Below are 19,391 nucleotides of genomic sequence, written 5' to 3'. Positions count from 1 at the left end.
CCCTAATTTAGTGTTAGTAATTAGCTACTACCACATAAGTTTGGGCAACAAAATAAATTAGTTTAATATTTTATCTATTGTAAAAGGCATTCAACTAATTGTCTTTGCTACTGTTTAAAACATTTTAGATTATTTTACACTTTTATAAAAGTGTGGTTTCTCCACCATACTTACTTATGCATTATTTGGCTCACTCCGAACATTTTAGTTTCAATATTTGAAATCTTTTATTGTTTGCTTGATTTTGAATTTGAACGCGAATTGGTTTCGAACTAACGCGAGATTAGCAACTATAATCGAGGTGCCGTGGCATCACTAGCAGAGGATCACTGTAGCTTAATTACCCGGGCGGCACAGTCCCGCCCGGCCCGAGTCTCCCTGATGTTCGTGTGGTGGTGGGACGGGTGCGCCTCGCCGTCCTGAGCACTCTGGCGGTCCAAGCTCCGTCGGAGGTGGCCCGAGTGGCCAGAGCGAGCGTCGGCGCCGGCGGCGTCTCCTCTGCTCTGCGTGCGGCGTCGGGAGAAGGAGAGAGGAAGAAGAGAAGGGGGGAGAGAGAGGGAGTGGATAAGGTGGGACCCGCCTGTCGGCCACACAGGAGCCGGCCCCGCCACTGTCACGCTGGATAAGTGGAAGCGTAAATCCTGGCATGCGCTTTCCGTTTTTCCGTTTTGGCCCAATTTGTAAAATAAATGTTTACATATAGGTCCCTCACAGTAAAACCCTTATATCTTTTTATCCGTAACTCCAAATGAGGTGAATCCAACGCTCACTTCTTTGTTTCGTCGAGCCCTTTCGGTTGGTCTCACTTTTATTATGTTTTGGCATACTGAAAATGACCATTTTGCCCTTGCCCTTAGTCAGCCCCCTCCGAGACACAACATTTTCCAGCAATTCGTTTTGCGGCTTCACCGCACTTCTCCCCGGTGCCTTCTTCATCCCCAGGCAAGCCACAATACCCACTTGCATGATAGTCGTGCAGTAGCCATGGTTTTCAACTTGAATCTTTATTAAATATTTGCTTGTTGACAAGATGGTTATCGTTGTTCCGGTGATGTTTAGAGTTGCATGTTCACCTTTGTGCTATGATGTCTTGTACTCTGTTATCATGTTCTACCTGCTAGTATTAACTTTCATATATTTATGATTGCTAGTAGTACATGTTGATGTTGGTGATGGTCATGCTAGTCAGTATCCCATGCTCAGTGGATATGATTTATTGTTGATATGGTGGAAAGTTATGTGATACACTCATGATGATGTTGATATCATGTTCATGCATTTTATCATGACTCAGCATATTTGCATTCAAGTTAACCGGATTAAACTGAACTTGCACAACTGTTGGCTGAGTCATGGTGCCGCTGAATCGATGCTGAACAGTGCAACCACGCTTACCGGTATGGGTCGGTCCTAACTGGGTCTATTGTTGTGCCTCTCGCCGGTGCCTCCAACGAGGGAAGGTTATGGGCGCGCGCTACCCCAATTAGGTAGGCGGACATAAGCCTTGTGTGCCCATTGTTGAGTTAGTTTTTGGATCCTTGTCCTAGAGTGGGATGGGCCACGACGGAGTTAGGATAAGCGTTCCAGCCAGAGTCCCTGCGGAGTGGAGTTCACCACCGTCGTCATTGGTCCGCTGCTAGAGTTCTTCCGCTACTTCGAGTTGTTCTGCTGCTTGCATAGAGTAACTGAGGATGGCATAGTGTCGCCGTATCGATGTTATTCATTGTAATATCGGAGACCTTGTATTCATATTTGTGTAATAGTAGAAAGCTGGTTTGTTCTATGCTAAGCAGTGCCGTATTCTAGAAGACTTCTCCTCGATCTTTGGGCTCGAATACAGGGCGTTCCGGTTTCTCTGAGCCGGGGTGCCACAATGAATAAAGCACTAGAACAAAAACTAATTGGACCATTGGAGGAGTCACATACCAAGGAACAATCTGCCAAAGCAGTTTTGTGAATGGAACTTTGAGCAAGGAGATCGAAAATTGCAGCAAAATGAGCTAGAACTCGTGCTTGAGCTAGATGGTGATTTTTTGGGAGGAAGAAGAAGTGTGTGGGTGCGGGAATAAGTGGAGGGAGCCACCATGGGCCCACGAGGCAGGGGGCGCGTCCTATAGGGGTGGGCGCCTTGGACCCTCGTGGCCAGGTGCCAGCTCTGCTGTTGTGTTCTCAGTGCCAAATATTCTCAAATTTTCCAGAAAAATCATACTAAATTTGTAGGGCATTTGGAGAATTTTTTTTTCGGGGTATTGTTTATTGCATGGATAATTCAGAAAACAGACAGAAAATACTATTTTTACTTTATTTAATCTAAATAACAGAAAGTAAAAGGAGGGTACAGAAGGTTGTGCTTTCTGACTTCATCCTTCTCATGCTCATCAAAAGGAATCCACTAACAAGGTTGATCAAGTCTTGTTAACAAACTCATTCCGAATAACATGGAACCGAAGAAATTTCGAATGACACCAGGTTACCTTAATGGGGATATGCACATCCCCAAAAATAAGAATATCATATTTCTTCTTGACAGTAGGAAGACGAAATTCAAAACCTCCAATAATAATAGTTGGAATTTTTCTAATAGAATTGATGCTATGAACTTGAGGTTGTTTCCTCGGAAAGTGTACCGTATGCTCATTACCATTAGTATGAAAAGTGACATTGCCTTTGTTGCAATCAATAACAACCCCTACAGTATTCAAAAAGGGTCTACCAAGGATAATAGACATGCTATTGTCCTCGGGAATATCAGGAATAACAAAGTTCGTTAAGATAGTGATGTTTGCAACCACAACAGGCACATCCTCACAAATACCGACAGGTATAGTAGTTGATTTATCAGCCATTTGTGAAGATATTTCAGTAGGTCTCAACTTATTCAATTCAAGTCTACGATATAAAGAGGGAGGCATAACACTAACACCGGCTCCAAGATCACATAAAGCAGTTTTAACATAGTTTCTTTTAATGGAGCATGGTATAGTTGGTACTCCTGGATCTCCTAGTTCCTTAGGTATTCCACCTTTAAAAGTATAATTAGCAAGCATGGTGGAAATTTCAGCTTCCGGTATCTTTCTTTTATTTGTAATAATATCCTTCATGTATTTAGCATAAGGATTCACTTTAAGCATATCAGTTAAGCGCATACGTAAGAAGTTAGGTCTAATCATTTCAGCAAAGCGCTCAAAATCCTCATCATCCTTTTTCTTAGATGGCTTAGGAGGAAAAGGCATGGGTTTGTGAACCCATGGTTCTCTTTCTTTACCGTGCTTCCTAGCAACAAAATCTCTCTTATCATAACGTTGATTCTTTGATTATGGGTTATCAAGATCAACAGCAGGTTCAATCTCTACATCATTATTATTGCTAGGTTGAGCATCAACATGAACATTATCATTAACATTATCACTAGGTTCATGTTCATCACCAGATTGTGTTTCAACATCAGAAATAGAAGTATCATTGGGATTCTCAGGTGTATCTACAACAGGTTCACTAGAAGCATGCAAAGTCCTATCATTTTTCTTTTTCTTCTTTTTAGAAGGACTAGGTGCATCTACATTATTTCTCTGAGAATCTTGCTCAATTCTCTTAGGGTGGCCTTCAGGATACAAAGGTTCTTGAGTCATTCTACCCGTTCTAGTAGCCACTATAAATACAAAATCATGTTTATTATTTAATTCATCGAGCAAATGACTTTGAGCTTTAAGTACTTATTCTGCTTGAGTGGTAACCATAGAAGCATATTTACTAATGAGTTTAAGTTCACCTTTAACTCTAGCCATATAATCACTCAAGCGTCCAATCATATAAGAATTACTCTTTAATTCTCTACCAACATAAGCATTGAAATTTTCTTGTCTAGCCATAAAGTCATCAAATTCATCCAAGCATTGGCTAGCAAACTTAGTAGACGGGATTTCAACCTTATCATATCTATAGAGAGAATTTACCTTTACTACCTGTGTCGGGTTATCAAGACCATGTGTTTCTTCAATAGGTGGTAAATTAAGACCATGTATTTCTTCAACAGGAGGTAAATTCTTAACACCTTTAGCTTTAATACCTTTTTCTTTCATAGATTTCTTTCCCTCTTGCATATCTTCGGGACTAAGAAATAGAACACCCCTCTTCTTCGGAGTAGGTTTAGGAGTTGGCTCAAGAATTGGATCAGGACGAGTCCAATTATTTTCATTAGTCAACATATTATTCAATAGCAATTTAGCTTGATCGACTGTTCTTTCCCTGAAAACACAACCAGCACAACTATCCAAGTTGTCCTTGGAAGCATCAGTTAGTCCATTATAAAAGATATCAAGTATTTCGTTTTTCTTAAGAGGATGATCAGGCAAAGCATTAAGCAACCGGAGAAGCCTCCCCCAAGCTTGTGGGAGACTCTCTTCTTCAATTTGCACAAAATTATATATTTCCCTCAAGGCAGCTTGTTTCTTATGAGCAGGGAAATATTTAGCAGAGAAGTAATAAATCATATCCTGGGGACTACGCACACAACCAGGATCAAAAGAATTAAACCAAGTTTTAGCATCACCCTTTAATGAGAACGCAAATATCTTAAGAATATAGTAGTAGCGAGATTTCTCATCATTAGTGAACAGGGTGGCTATATCTTTTAACTTAGTAAGATGTGCCCCTATAGTTTCAAATTCATAGCCATAGAAAGGATCAGATTCAACCAAAGTAATTATCTCAGGATCAACAGAGAAATCTTAATCCTTATCAGTAATAAAGATAGGTGAAGTAGAAAAAGCACGGTCATATTTCATTCTAGCATTCAGAGTTTTCTGTTTCAGTTTAGCTAATAACTTCTTAAGATCAGATCTATCATTGCAAGCAAGAAAATCTCTAACAGTTTCTTCATCCATAACATAACCCTCAGGAACAACAGGCAATTCATATTTAGGGGGAGAACCTTCATCTTCACTATCTTCAATAATATCAGTTTCAAGAATTTCATTCTCTCTAACCCTAGCAAGTTGTGCATCAAGATATTCACCTAATGGCACAATAGTATCAAGCACAAAAGTAGTTTCATCATAAGTATCATGCATAGTAGAAGTGGCATCATCAATAACATGCGAAATATCAGAATTAATAGCAGAAGCAGGTTTAGGTGTCGCAAGCTTACTCATAACAGAAGGAGAATCTAGTGCAGAGCTAGATGGCAGTTCCTTATCTCCCCTCGTAGTTGAGGGATAAATCTTAGTTCTTTCGTCTTTGAAGTTCCTCATAGAGACCAGCAGATAGAAATCTCAAGTGATTCAAATAATAGATCTATGCTCCTAGGCAACGGTGCCAGAAAATAGTCTTGATAACCCACAAGTATAGGGGATCGCAACAGTTTTCGAGGGTAGAGTATTCAACCCAAATTTATTGATTCGACACAAGGGGAGCCAAAGAATATTCTTAAGTATTAAGAAGTTGAGTTGTCGATTCAACCACACCTGGATAACTTAGTATCTGCAGCAAAGTATTTAGTGGCAAAGTAGTATGGAAGTAACGGTAACGGTAGCAAAAGTAACGGTAGCAGTTTTGTAGTAATTGTAACAGTGGCAACGGTAATGTAAATAAGCAAAGCACAATATGTGAAAAGCTCATAGGCATTGGATCAGTGATGGATAATTATGTCGGATGCGATTCCTCATGTAATAGTTATAACATAGGGTGACACAGAACTAGCTCCAGTTCATCAATGTAATGTAGGCATGTATTCTGAATATAGTCATATGTGCTTATGGAAAAGAACTTGCATGCCATCTTTTGTCCTACCCTCCCGTGGCAGTAGGGTCCTAATGGAAACTAAGGGATATTAAGGCCTCCTTTTAATAGAGTACCGGACCAAAGCATTACACATAGTGAATACATGAACTCCTCAAACTACGGTCATCACCGAGAAGTATCCCAATTATTGTCACTTCGGGGTTGTGGAATCATAACACATAATAGGTGACTATAGACTTGCATGATAGGATCAAGAACTCACATATATTCATGAAAACATAATAGGTTCGTATATAAAATCATGGCACTCGGGTCCTAGTGACAAGCATTGAGCATAGCAAAGTCATAGCAACATCAATCTCAGAACATAGTGGATACTAGGTGTTGGGGAACGTAGTAATTTCAAAATTTTCCTACGCACACGCAAGATCATGGTGATGGCATAGCAACGAGAGGGGAGAGTGTTGTCCACGTACCCTCGTAGACCGTAAGCGGAAGCGTTATCACAACATGGTTGATGTAGTCGTACGTCTTCACGACTCGACCGATCCATGCACCGAACGTACGGCACCTCCGTGTTCAGCACACGTTCAGCTCGATGACGTTCCCTGGGCTCCAATCTAGCAAAGCGTCGGGGATGAGTTTCGTCAGCACGACGATGTGGTGACGATGATGATGTTCTACCGGCGCAGGGCTTCGCCTAAACTCCGCGACGATATGTCCGAGGTGGAATATGGTGGAGGGGGGCACCGCACATGGCTAAGGAACGATCCGTAGATCAACTTGTGTGTCCTAGGGTGCCCCCTGCCCCCGTATATAAAGGAGCAAGGGGGGGAGGCCGGCCGGCCCCTTGGGGCGCGCCAAGGAGGAGGAATCCTCCTCCTAGTAGGAGTAGGATTCCTCCTTTCCTACTCCTACTAGGAGGGGGAAGGAAGGGGGAGAGGGGGAAAGGAAAGGGGGGCGCCGCCCCCCCCTCCTAGTCCAATTCGGACCAGAGGGAGAGGGGGCACGTGGCCCACCCTGTCCGCCCTCTCTCTTCCCACCAAGGCCCATGTGGCCCACTAACTCTCCCGGGAGGGTTCCGGTAACCCTCCGACACTCTGGTTTTCTCCGAAATCACCCGGAACACTTCCGGTGTTCGAATATAGTCATCCAATATATCAATCTTTATGTCTCGACCATTTCGAGACTCCTCGTCATGTCCGTGATCACATCCGGGACTCCGAACAAACTTCGGTACATCAAAACTTATAAACTCATAATAAAACTATCATCATAACGTTAAGCGTGCGGACCCTACGGGTTCGAGAACTATATAGACGTGACCTAGAACTATTCTCGGTCAATAACCAATAGTGGAACCTGGATGTTCATATTGGTTCCTACATATTCTACGAAGATCTTTATCGGTCAAACCGCATAACAACATACGTTGTTCCCTTTGTCATCGCTATGTTACTTGCCCGAGATTCGATCGTCGGTATCCAATACCTAGTTCAATCTCGTTACCGGCAAGTCTCTTTACTCGTTCCGTAATACATCATTTCATAACTAACTCATTAGTTACAATGCTTGCAAGGCTTAAGTGATGAGTATTACCGGGAGGGCCCAGAGATACCTCTCCGACAATCGGAGTGACAAAACCTAATCTCGAATTATGCCAACTCAACATGTACCTTTGGAGACACCTGTAGAGCACCTTTATAATCACCCAGTTACGTTGTGACGTTTGGTAGCACACAAAGTGTTCCTCTGGTAAACGGGAGTTGCACAATCTCATAGTTGTAGGAACTTTGTATAAGTCATGAAGAAAGCAATAGCAACATACTAAACGATCAAGTGCTAAGCTAACGGAATGGGTCAAGTCAATCACAACATTCTCCTAATGATGTGATCCCATTAATCAAATGACAACACATGTCTATGGTTAGGAAACATAACCATCTTTGATTAATGAGCTAGTCAAGTAGAGGCATACTAGTGACACTATGTTTGTCTATGTATTCACACATGTATCATGTTTCCGGTTAATACAATTCTAGCATGAATAATAAACATTTAGCATGATATGAGGAAATAAATAATAACTTTATTATTGCCTCTAGGGCATATTTCCCTTAGTCTCCCACTTGCACTAGAGTCAATAATCTAGATTACATAGTAATGATTCTAGCACCCATGGAGTCTTGGTGCTGATCATGTTTTGCTCGTGAGAGAGGCTTAGTCAATGGGTCTGCAACATTCAGATCCGTATGTATTTTGCAAATCTCTATGTCTCCCACTTGGACTTGGTCCCGAATGGAATTGAAGCGTCTCTTGATGTGCTTGGTCCTCTTGTGAAATCTGGATTCCTTTGCCAAGGCAATTGCACCAGTATTGTCACAGAAGATCTTCATTGGTCCCGATGCACTAGGTATAACACCTAGATCGGAAATGAACTCCTTCATCCAGACTCCTTCATTTGCTGCTTCCGAAGCAGCTATGTACTCTGCTTCACATGTAGATCCCGCCACGATGCTTTGTTTAGAACTGCACCAACTTACAGCTCCACCGTTTAACAAAAATACGTATCCGGTTTGCGATTTAGAATCGTCCGGATCAGTGTCAAAGCTTGCATCGACGTAACCATTTACGACTAGCTCTTTGTCACCTCCATATACGAGAAACATATCCTTAGTCCTTTTCAGGTATTTCAGGATGTTCTTGACTGCTGTCCAGTGACCCACTCCTGGATTACTTTGGTACCTCCCTGCCAAACTAATAGCAAGGCACACATCAGGTCTGGTACACAGCATTTCATACATGATAGATCCTATGGCTGAAGCATAGGGAACTCCTTTCATTTTCTCTCTATCTTCTGCAGTGGTCGGGCATTGAGTCTGACTCAACTTTATACCTTGTAATACAGGCAAGAACCCTTTCTTCGCCTGATCCATATTGAACTTTTTCAACACTTTATCAAGGTACGTGCATTGTGAAAGTCCAATCAAGCGTCTTGATCTATCTCTATAGATCTTAATGCCCAATATGTAAGCAGCTTCACCGAGGTCTTTCATTGAAAAACTTTTATTCAAGTATCCTTTTATGCCATTCAGAAATTCTATATCATTTCCAATCAAAAATATGTCATCCACATATAATATTAGAAATGCTACAGAGCTCCCACTCACTTTCTTGTAAATACAGGCTTCTCCAAAAGTCTGTATAAAACCATATGCTTTGATCACACTATCAAAGCGTTTATTCCAACTCCGAGAGGCTTGCACCAGACCATAGATTGATCGCTGGAGCTTGCACACTTTGTTAGCTCCCTTAGGATCGACAAAACGTTCCGGTTGCATCATATACAACTCTTCTTCCAGAAATCCATTCAGAAATGCGGTTTTGACATCCATCTGCCAAATTTCATAATCATAAAATGCGGCAATCGCTAACATGATTCGGACAGACTTAAGCATCACTACGGGTGAGAAAGTCTCATCGTAGTCAACCCCTTGAACTTGTCGAAAACCTTTCGCAACAAGTCGAGCTTTATAGACAGTTACATTACCGTCAGCGTCAGTCTTCTTCTTAAAGATCCATTTATTCTCAATGGCTTGCCGATCATCGGGCAAGTCAACCAAAGTCCATACTTTGTTTTCATACATGGATCCCATCTCAGATTTCATGGCTTCTAGCCATTTTGCGGAATCTGGGCTCATCATCGCTTCCTCATAGTTCATAGGTTCATCATGGTCAAGTAACATGACTTCCAGAATAGGATTACCGTATCACTCTGGTGCAGATTTTATTCTGGTAGACCTACGAGGTTCAGTAGAAAATTGATCTAAAGTTTCATGATCAATATCATTTTCTTCCTCACTAATTGGTGTAGATGTCACAAGAGCTGATTTCTGTGATGAACTACTTTCCAATGAGGGAGCAGACATGGTTATCTCATCAAGTTCTACTTTCCTCCCACTCACTTTTTCGAGAGAAACTCTTTTTCTAGAAAGGATCCATTCTTAGCAACGAATGTCTTGCCTTCGGATCTGTGATAGAAGGTGTACCCAACAGTCTCTTTTGGGTATCCTATGAAGACACATTTCTCCGATTTGGGTTCGAGCTTATCTGGTTGAAGTTTCTTCACATAAGCATCGCAGCCCCAAACTTTAAGAAACGACAACTTTGGTTTCTTGCCAAACCATAGTTCATAAGGCGTCGTCTCAACGGATTTTGATGGTGCCCTATTCAATGTGAATGCAGCCGTCTGTAAAGCATAACCCCAAAACGATAGCGGTAAATCAGTAAGAGACATCATAGATCGCACCATATCTAGTAAAGTACGATTACGACATTCGGACACACCATTACGTTGTGGTGTTCCGGGTGGTGTGAGTTGCGAAACTATTCCGCATTGTTTCAAATGTAAACCAAACTCGTAGCTCAAATATTCTCCTCCACTATCAGATCGTAGAAACTTAATTTTCTTGTTACGATGATTTTCCACTTCACTCTGAAATTCTTTGAACTTTTCAAATGTTTCAGACTTGTGTTTCATTAAGTAGATATACCCATATCTGCTCAAATCATCTGTGAAGGTGAGAAAATAACGATATCCGCCATGAGCTTCAATATTCATCGGTCCACATACATCTGTATGTATGATTTCCAACAAATCTGTTGCTCTCTCCATAGTACCGAGAACGGTGTTTTAGTCATCTTGCCCATGAGGCACGGTTCGCAAGTACCAAGTGATTCCAAAAGTCCATCAGTATGGAGTTTCTTCATGCGCTTTACACCGGTATGACCTAAACGGCAGTGCCACAAATAAGTTGCACTATCATTACCAACTCTGCATCTTTTGGCTTGGACATTATGAATATGTGTATCACTACTATCGAGATTCAATAAAAATAGACCACTCTTCAAGGGTGCATGACCATAAAAGATATTACTCATATGAATAGAACAACCATTATTCTCTGATTTAAATGAATAACCGTCTCGCATCAAACAAGATCCAGATATAATGTTCATGCTCAACGCTGGCACCAAATAACAATTATTCAGGTCTAAGACTAATCCCGAAGGTAGATGTAGAGGTAGCGTGCCGACCGCGATCACATCGACTTTGGAACCGTTTCCCACGTGCATCGTCACCTCGTCCTTGGCCAGTGCTCGCTTATTCCGTAGTTCCTGTTTCGAGTTGCAAATATTAGCAACAGAACCAGTATCAAATACCCAGGTGCTACTACGAGCTCTAGTTAGGTACACATCAATAACATGTATATCACATATACCTTTGTTCACTTTGCCATCCTTCTTATCCGCGAAATACTTGGGGCAGTTCCGCTTCCAGTGACCAGTTTGCTTGCAGTAGAAGCACTCAGTTTCAGGCTTCTGTCCAGACTTGGGTTTCTTCTCTTGAGCAGCAACTTACTTGCTGTTCTTCTTGAAGTTCCCCTTCTTCTTCCCTTTGCCCTTTTTCTTGAAACTAGTGGTCTTGTTGACCATCAACACTTGATGCTCCTTCTTGATTTCTACCTCCGCAGCCTTTAGCATTGCGAAGAGCACGGGAATTGTCTTGTTCATCCCTTGCAGATTATAGTTCATCACGAAGCTCTTGTAGCTTGGTGGCAGTGATTGGAGAATTCTGTCAATGACGCTATCATCCGGAAGATTAACTCCCAGTTGAATCAAGTGATTATTATACCCAGACATTTTGAGTATATGCTCACTAACAGAACTATTCTCCTCCATCTTGCAGCTGTAGAACTTATTGGAGACTTCATATCTCTCAATCCGGGCATTTACTTGAAATATTAACTTCAACTCCTGGAACATCTCATATGCTCCATGACAGTCAAAACGTCGTTGAAGACCCGGTTCTAAGCCGTAAAGCATGGCACACTGAACTATAGAGTAGTCACCAGCTTTGCTCTGCCAGACGTTCACAACATCTGGTGTTGCTCCTGCAGCAGGCCTGGCACCCAGCGGTGCTTCCAGGACGTAATTCTTCTGTGCATCAATAAGGATAATCCTCAAGTTATGGACCCAGTCCGTGTAATTGCTACCATCATCTTTCAACTTTGCTTTCTCAAGGAACGCATTAAAATTCAACGGAACAACAACACGAGCCATCTATCTACAACAAACATAGACAAGAAAAATACTATCAGGTACTAAGTTCATGATAAATTTAAGTTCAATTAATCATATTACTTAAGAACTCCCACTTAGATAGATATCTCTCTAGTCATCTAAGTGATTACGTGATCCAAATCAACTAAACCATAACCGATCATCACGTGAGATGGAGTAGTTTTCAATGATGAACATCACTATGTTGATCATATCTACTATATGATTCACGCTCGACCTTTCGGTCTCTGTGTTCCAGGCCATATCTGCATATGCTAGGCTCGTCAAGTATAACCTGAATATTCTGCGTGTGCAAAACTGGCTTGCACCCGTTGTAGATGGACGTAGAGCTTATCACACCCGATCATCACGTGGTGTCTGGGCACGACGAACTTTGGCAACGGTGCATATTCAGGGAGAACAATTCTTAAAATGCTACCGTCAATTAAAGCAAGATAAGATGCATAAAGGATAAACATCACATGCAATCAATATAAGTGATATGATATGGCCATCATCATCTTGTGCTTGTGATCTCCATCTCCGAAGCACCGTCGTGATCACCATCGTCACCGGCGCGACACCTTGATCTCATCGTAGCATCGTTGTCGTTTACGCCATCTATTGCTTCTACGACTATCGCTACCGCTTAGTGATAAAGTAAAGCAATTACAGGGCGTTTGCATTTCATACAATAAAGCGACAACCATATGGCTCCTGCCAGTTGCCGATAACTTCGGTTACAAAACATGATCATCTCATACAATAAATAGAGCATCACGTCTTGACCATATCACATCACAACATGCCCTGCAAAAACAAGTTAGACGTCCTCTACTTTGTCGTTGCAAGTTTTATGTGGCTGCTACGGGCTTAGCAAGAACCATTCTTACCTACGCATCAAAACCACAATGATAGTTCGTCAAGTTAGTGCTGTTTTAACCTTCGCAAGGACCGGGCGTAGCCACACTAGGTTCAACTAAAGTTGGAGAAACTGACACCCGCCAGCCACCTGTGTGCAAAGCACGTCGATAGAACCAATCTCGTGTAAGCGTACGCGTAATGTCGGTCCGGGCCGCTTCATCCAACAATACCATTGAACCAAAGTAGGACATGCTGGTAAGCAGTATGACTTGTATCGCCCACAACTCACTTGTGTTCTACTCATGCATATAACATCAACGCATAAAACCTAGGCTCGGATGCCACTGTTGGGGAACGTAGTAATTTCAAAATTTTCCTACGCACACGCAAGATCATGGTGATGGCATAGCAACGAGAGGGGAGAGTGTTGTCCACATACCCTCGTAGACCGTAAGCGGAAGCGTTATCACAACGCGGTTGATGTAGTCGTACGTCTTCACGACTCGACCGATCCAAGCACCGAACGTACGGCACCTCCGTGTTCAGCACACGTTCAGCTAGATGACGTTCCCCGGGCTCCAATCCAGCAAAGCGTCGGGGATGAGTTCCGTCAGCACGACGGCGTGGTGACGATGATGATGTTCTACCGGCGCAGGGCTTCGCCTAAACTCCGCGACGATATGACCGAGGTGGAATATGGTGGAGGGGGGCACCGCACACGGCTAAGGAACGATCCGTAGATCAACTTGTGTGTCCCAGGGTGCCCCCCTGCCCCCATATATAAAGGAGCAAGGCGGGGAGGCCGGCCGGCCCCTTGGGGCGTGCCAAGGAGGAGGAATTCTCCTCCTAGAAGGAGTAGGATTCCTCCTTTCCTACTCCTACTAGGAGGGGGAAGGAAGGGGGAGAGGGGGAAAGGAAAGGGGGGCGCCGCCCCCCCTCCTAGTCCAATTCGGACCAGAGGGAGAGGAGGCACGCGGCCCACCCTGGCCGCCCCACTCTCTTCCCACCAAGGCCCATGTGGCCCATTAACTCTCCCCGGGGGGTTCCGGTAACCCTCCGACACTCCGGTTTTCTCCGAAATCACCCGGAACACTTCCGGTGTCTGAATATAGTCGTCCAATATATCAATCTTTATGTCTCGACCATTTCGAGACTCCTTGTCATGTCCGTGATCACATCCGGGACTCCAAATAAACTTCGGTACATCAAAACTTATAAACTCATAATAAAACTATCATTGTAACGTTAAGCGTGCGGACCCTACGGGTTCGAGAACTATGTAGACATGACCTAGAACTATTCTCGGTCAATAACCAATAGTGGAACCTGGATGTTCATATTGGTTCCTACATATTCTACGAAGATCTTTGTCGGTCGAACCGCATAACAACATACGTTGTTCCCTTTGTCATCGGTATGTAACTTGCCCGAGATTCGATCGTCGGTATCCAATACCTACTTCAATCTCATTACCGGCAAGTCTCTTTACTCGTTCCGTAATACATCATTTCATAACTAACTCATTAGTTACAATGCTTCCAAGGCTTAAGTGATGAGTATTACCGAGAGGGCCCAGAGATACCTCTCCGACAATCGGAGTGACAAAACCTAATATCGAATTATGCCAACTCAACATGTACCTTTGGAAACACCTGTAGAGCACCTTTATAATCACCCAGTTATGTTGTGACGTTTGGTAGCACACAAAGTGTTCCTCCGGTAAACGGGAGTTGCACAATCTCATAGTTGTAGGAACTTTATATAAGTCATGAAGAAAGCAATAGCAACATACTAAACGATCAAGTGCTAGGCTAACGGAATGGGTCAAGTCAATCACAACATTCTCCTAATGATGTGATCCCATTAATCAAATCACAACACATGTCTATGGTTAGGAAACATAACCATCTTTGATTAATGAGCTAGTCAAGTAGAGGCATACTAGTGACACTATGTTTGTCTATGTATTCACACATGTATCATGTTTCCGGTTAATACAATTCTAGCATGAATAATAAACATTTAGCATGATATGAGGAAATAAATAATAACTTTATTATTGCCTCTAGGGCATATTTCCTTCACTAGGGATCAAACCCTAACAAAACTAACTTGATTACATGGTAAATCTCATCCAACCCATCACCGTTCAGCAAGCCTACGATGGAATTACTCACGCACGGCGGTGAGCATCATGAAATTGGTGATGGAGGATGGTTGATGATGATGACAACGACGAACCCCCCTCTCCGGAGCCCCGAACGGACTCCAGATCAGCCCTCCCGAGAGAGATTAGGGCTTGGCGGAGGCTCTGTATCGTAAAACGCGATGAAACTTTCTGTCTGTTTTTTTTCTCCATGAAAGCAAATATATGGAGTTGGAGTTGAGGTCGGTGGACGTCCAGGGGGCCCATGAGGCAAGGGGCGCACTCTAGGGGAGGGGGCGCACCCCCACCCTCGTGGATTGGGTGTGGGCCCCCTAACACTGATTCTTTCACTAGTATTTTTTATTAATTCTGAAAATTTGCTCCGTGGATTTTGAGGTCATTCCGAGAACTTTTATTTCTGCACAGAAATAACACCATGGCAGTTCTGCTGAAAACAACGTCACTCCGGGTTAGTTCCATTCAAATCATGCAAGTTAGAGTCCAAAACAGGGGCAAAAGTTTTTGGAAAAGTAGATACAACGGAGATGTATCAGACCTTAGCACGACGACTTCCCGATTGTCTACTACAAACAAGTTTTGCCCAGCTCCGTTGAGGGAGGGGCAATGACAGCGGCGCGCATTCGGCTCGCTTTAGTGCTTGTAATCTTTGCTATGTGGTCTACGGATCTAGATATAGTTTTTATTATTTCTGGTGTTCGTTGATAGGGTCAATCCGGAGGACCAGGATGGATAAAAGAGGTAAGCCTGCATCTATCCGATCGACTGTGTTGCAAAAAAAGTCAGGTTACACCTCAGGAGTTCTCCATCGGACAAAAGGCCTTGTCCATGTAGGATGATGGCATTGGAGCAGTCGATTCGGATATATGCATAGGAGGCTAGGGAGAGTGTAATCAAGCCAGAACTGGGACTGAATTCAACTCGCTACTCGCTAGGTGAGGCGCACGACATCTACAACTTGTATTCGTGGGAGATTGGGTTTGGGATCAGGTATTGTAAGACTAGATTGAACGCTGAGAGGACCAAATAGATGCAGGAAATCATTTGTGGCTACTTGGCGTGTAGTGCCTTCTGCTTATCTATTCTATGGATATCTGTTGGTGCTCCCGGGAGCACGCACTCCTGCACACGAAAAAATATTTCAAAGTGTGAAAAAATTCCAAAGAAAAATTTGGCGCATACATCTCGACATTATATGTGTGCATGTCAAGTTTCGGAGAAAACCAACCATTTTTTCTGGCTTGTGTAAAAAAGACAAAAGGATGTCTAGTGAAAAGCATTTTTTAACACCGGATTTTGTCTTTTTCACACGCAACACGTGAGTTGTCGGTTTTTTGAGAAACAATTTTGTGAGCATGTATAATATCGAAATGTACGCGCCAAGTTTTTGTTTGAAATTTTTTGACATTTCAAAGGATGTTTAAAATAAATTTTAAAAATCAGGAACGCATGCTCCCATCACTAATTTAGTTGCGCTGACCATGACATGTGCTATCCGGTGTGCAGGGGAAGCCAGAGTCAGTAAACAGCAGTTCATGTAGGTGTGAGTGCCCTGTTTTGGTACGGTTGCTTCATGGGTATGACAATAGTTGGTGCATTACCAATCACCGTGAGAGTCACATCCACTCTATGTCCCAGAGATATGGGGGTGGCAACCAACAAAGTCTATTCGGATAGTGTGCACCTTAAGGGACGCTGGTCCAAGCACAACAAATGTTCGTGCTCAATACCGTGGGAAGGACATATAGACACATTATACCTGAGCATCTTTCCTGCCCTCTCAGGCCACCACCATTCCTAACCATTGGATCATTTTGTGATGGTCGTTTTTTGGCCGTAAGATACTTTTAAATAGCACTAAGTGAACTGTATGCCTCATTGGCTGCTACTCCTGTAACAAAATCGGTGGTTTATGGTTAATCATACCCTTCTCCCACAAGAAGCCCATTTAAGCTCGTCGTAACATATTCGCTTGCCATCATCTGTTGTTTAACATCGGCTCAGTTAGCACAACGAATATCGCAAGAAAGAGTGTATGCTTTGGGAAGGGCAGCGTGCGGGAAATGTGATGAGATAGCGACGCATTAATGGGCAGCGATGCGGCATAGTGGGTGTTGGAAATATGCCCTAGAGGCAATAATAAATTAGTTATTATTATATTTCCTTGTTCATGATAATCGTTTATTATCCATGCTATAATTGTATTGATAGGAAACTCAGATACATGTGTGGATACATAGACAACACCATGTCCCTAGTAAGCCTCTAGTTGACTAGCTCGTTGATCAATAGATGGTTACGGTTTCCTGACCATTGACATTGGATGTCATTGATGACGGGATCACATCATTAGGAGAATGATGTGATGGACAAGACCCAATCCTAAGCCTAGCACAGAGATCGTGTAGTTCGTATGCTAAAGTTTTTCTAATGTCAAGTATCTTTTCCTTAGACCATGAGATTGTGCAACTCCCGGATACCGTAGGAATGCTTTGGGTGTACCAAACGTCACAACGTAACTAGGTGACTATAAACGTGCACTACAGGTATCTCCGAAAGTGTCTGTTGGGTTGGCACGAATCGAGACTGAGATTTGTCACTCCGTGTGACGGAGAGGTCTCTCTGGGCCCACTCAGTAAGACATCATCATAATGTGCACAACGTGATCAAAGATTTGATCGCGGGATGATGTGTTATGGAACGAGTAAAGAGACTTGCCGGTAACGAGATTGAACAAGGTATCGGTATACCGACGATCGAATCTCGGGCAAGTACTATACCGCTAGACAAAGGGAATTGTATACGGGATCGATTGAGTCCTTGACATCGTGGTTCATCCGATGAGATCATCGTGGAACATGTGGGAGCCAACATGGGTATCCAGATTCCGCTGCTGGTTATTGACCGGAGAACGTCTCGGTCATGTCTGCATGGTTCCCGAACCCGTAGGGTCTACACACTTAAGGTTCGATGACGCTAGGGTTATAAAGGAAGTTTGTATGTGGTTACCGAATGTAGTTCGGAGTCCCGGATGAGATCCCGGACGTCACGAGGAGTTCCGTAATGGTCCGGAGGTAAAGATTTATATATGGGAAGTCCTGTTTTGGTCACCGGAAAAGTTCCTGGTGCTATTGGTAATGTACCGGGACCACCGGGAGGGTCCCGGGGGTCCACCAAGTGGGGCCACTGGCCCCAAAGGGCTGCATGGGCCAAGTGTGGGAGGGGACCAGCCCCAGGTGGGCTGGTGCGCCCCCCACCAAGGCCCAAGGCGCCTAGGGTTTGGGGGAAACCCTAAAAGGGGGCGCCCCCCTTGCCTTGGGGGGCAAGGCAACCCCCCTGGCCGCCGCCCCCTCCTCAGATTGGATCTAAGGGGGCCGGCCCCCCTCTCCCTTGCCCCTATATATCTGTGGGGGGTGGGAGGGCAGCCACACCCAAGTTCTGGCGCAGCCCTCCCCCTCTCCCAAGTACTCCCCCTCTCCCGCGGTGCTTGGCGAAGCCGTGCAGGATTGCCACGCTCCTCCATCACCACCACGCCGTTGTGCTGCTGCTGGATGGAGTCTTCCTCAACCTCTCCCTCTCTCCTTGCTGGATCAAGGCATGGGAGACGTCACCGGGTTGTACGTGTGTTGAACGCGGAGGTGCCATCCATTCGGGACTAGGATCTCCGGTGATTTGGATCACGACGAGTACAACTCCTTCAACCCCGTTCTCTTGAACGCTTCCGCTTAGCAATCTACAAGGGTATGTAGATGCACTCTCCTTCCCCTCGTTGCTGGTTTCTCCATAGATAGATCTTGGTGACACGTAGGAAAATTTTGAATTTCTGCTACGTTCCCCAACAGTGGCATCATGAGCTAGGTCTATTGCGTAGATTCTTTGCATGAGTAGAACACAAAGTAGTTGTGGGCGTTGATTTTTTTCAATATGCTTACCGTTACTAGTCCAATCTTGTTTCAACGGTATTGTGGGATGAAGCGGCCTGGACCGACCTTACACGTACTCTTACGTGAGACATGTTCCACCGACTGACATGCAATTGTTGCATAAGGTGGCTAGCGGGTGCCAGTCTCTCCCATTTTAGTCGGATCGGATTCGATGAAAAGGGTCCTTATGAAGGGTAAATAGCAATTTACATATCACGTTGTGGTTTTTGCGTAGGTAAGAAACGTTCTTGCTAGAAACCCACAGCAGCCACGTAAAACATGCAAAACAACAATTAGAGGACGTCTAACTTGTTTTTGCAGGGTATGCTCTGTGATGTGATATGGCCAAGAAGAATGTGATGAATGATATGTGATGTATGAGATTGATCATGTTCTTGTAATAGGAATCACGACTTGTTGTCGATGAGTATGACAACCGGCAAGAGCCACAGGAGTTGTCTTTATTTATTGTATGACCTGCGTGTCATTGAACAACGCCATGTAATTACTTTACTTTATTGCTAACCGGTAGCCATAGTAGTAGAAGTAATAAGTTGGTGAGACAACTTCATGAAGAC

Source organism: Triticum dicoccoides, chromosome 5B (assembly GCF_002162155.2).
Source record: "Triticum dicoccoides isolate Atlit2015 ecotype Zavitan chromosome 5B, WEW_v2.0, whole genome shotgun sequence".
NCBI lineage: Eukaryota > Viridiplantae > Streptophyta > Magnoliopsida > Poales > Poaceae > Triticum > Triticum dicoccoides.
The sequence above is the reverse complement of the archived record's forward strand: the minus strand, read 5'-3'. Positions refer to the sequence as shown.